The 1,964-nt window shown below is 32.8% G+C and overlaps 1 long non-coding RNA gene across 1 annotated transcript; it reads right to left on the bottom strand.

Annotated features, from left to right (window-relative positions):
• Positions 1–391: 391 nt before the first annotated feature.
• LOC110686416 lies at positions 392–1,127 on the bottom strand. The gene is made up of 2 exons (XR_002504192.1): positions 880–1,127; positions 392–625 (listed from the first exon to the last, which is right to left on the bottom strand). It is a non-coding gene; the product is annotated as an uncharacterized LOC110686416 (long non-coding RNA).
• Between the last annotated feature and the right edge of the window lie 837 nt (positions 1,128–1,964).

The following is a 1,964-nucleotide window of genomic DNA, read 5'->3' as shown; positions in this document are numbered from 1 at the left end:
CTTACACAGGATCTAATCATCATAATCCTTTACTCATACATAGTTAAAAACATACCCATCACTTTCTTTAGCTTACTTTTACTACATATTCTCTTCTGGAATTAGCAATTTCCAACACTAGGGTAGTGACTAACTGACCATAGGAATGCAGGAGCGAAAACAGCAAATGATTCCATACAAAATTATCAAAAATCAACATGTGTCACTTGATTGCAAATAAAATCTTCAATCCATCTAATAAAATGCTACCTTTAAACTCATACCACCAGGGCTAGCAGGCAATTTTAAGTTTCATTTTTAACAAATTCTGAATTTTTTCCTTCAAAGTTCATATATCAATTACAAAACACCCAATTTTCATAACAAATATACCCATACCACAATAAAGAAATCAATCAAAATATAGCCAAACAAATATATACCCAAAAAATCAAATTCAATGACAACCAATACAATATTCACAATACATCCACAAATCAAACTACTGAAATTTCAAGTATCAAATACTCTATATACTCACAATTCAAATACTCCGTGTACCCATAATTCAAATACATGGGCAGCCTCCACACCAACGCACAATCACACCACGCTTCATAGTAGCTCACCCTTTAATCGCAATCCTCTACAAAGTAGCACAAAAATAATCAATAAATCGGCAAAAATTGAAATTTAAACATCAAGTAACAGAACATGAAAAGGAAAATCATATTTAATTATGAAATTTCACAAAAGCTGAATGAAAAAGGAGATAAATTGCAGAAATTGAATGAATATTGTTTCAGAAAATCCTAGCCATCGATGGCGTTGCTTGCGGCGCAGTAATGGAGAAGGAGAGAGAAAAGGAAAGGGAAAGTGGTGGTGGCTGAGGGATCTAACCGGCGATGACTTCGATATCTGGCCGGTGGTGGCTTCGATTGCATGTGACTGCGAGTTTGAGGAAAGAGAAGGCAAGAGAGAACCTTCATTGTTGTAGATTCAAGAAATAGACGGCGGCGGCTATGATGGTTGTCCTTGGCTCAAATTGACGATGGTTTTCGAAGGAGAGCAGCGATGGTTGAGACTGAGAGCCAGAGATGAGAGAGAACGAGAGATCGAGGAAAGAGAAAGAAAGAAGACAGAAAGAGAAAGAAAGAAAAAGGGCAAGAACTTTTTTTTTTTTTAAATTCGCACCGGTTCGGTTTGAACCGGTGCGATTACTCTTTAATTAACTCTTGCCTTGTTTTTTTCGCACCAGTTTTTAATAACTGGTGCAATTTTCTCGATGCTCATGTTTTTCTACTAGTGATTGGCGGAGCTATATTGGTGCATGGTGGGTCACACGACCCACTATTAATTAAAAAAAACAATTAAAGTTATAATATTGTGATAAAAAAAATGATGTTTAAGATTAATTATTATCAACAAACGTATAGTTTAATTATAAATTGGATTGTTTAATCAAATTTAAATTGTAATTATCTATTACTTTGACAAAATTAAATTGTTTAATATAATCGATTGCACTGCACTATGTGTCTCCTTGGTTCCTTATTATTCTTTTCGTCACGTACTGTATATTATTGGAAATTCACCTTTATTTATTTTTCCATAATATAAAATTGAAGATATTTATTCTTATACAAATAAAGATATAACTTTTTATATACACAGGCTGGATTCAAAGTACACCCAATAATATTTTTTTTTACTCATTTTTGATAAAATTTTAATTAAAAATGAATTAAGTGGTAATATTTATTACTCTTAGAGAATAACTCTTTGTGAATTATTGGTTTTTATTTTTGTAAATAATGCATTATTATTGATTGATATTTCATATGTCGTTGATGGACGGTGCATGATAAGTTGGTGACCTACCATCAATAATATCCAGGATCCATCACTACTCCTAACCTCATTGAATGAACAACACACTTCTTGTCATCCTAACTAGCAACAACTTATGTTATATCCACGTACAT

This window comes from Chenopodium quinoa, unplaced genomic scaffold (genome assembly GCF_001683475.1).
Source record: "Chenopodium quinoa cultivar QQ74 unplaced genomic scaffold, ASM168347v1, whole genome shotgun sequence".
In the NCBI taxonomy this organism is placed as follows: domain Eukaryota; kingdom Viridiplantae; phylum Streptophyta; class Magnoliopsida; order Caryophyllales; family Amaranthaceae; genus Chenopodium; species Chenopodium quinoa.
Note: the sequence above shows the minus strand (reverse complement) of the source record. Positions and strands in the feature narration are given on the sequence as shown.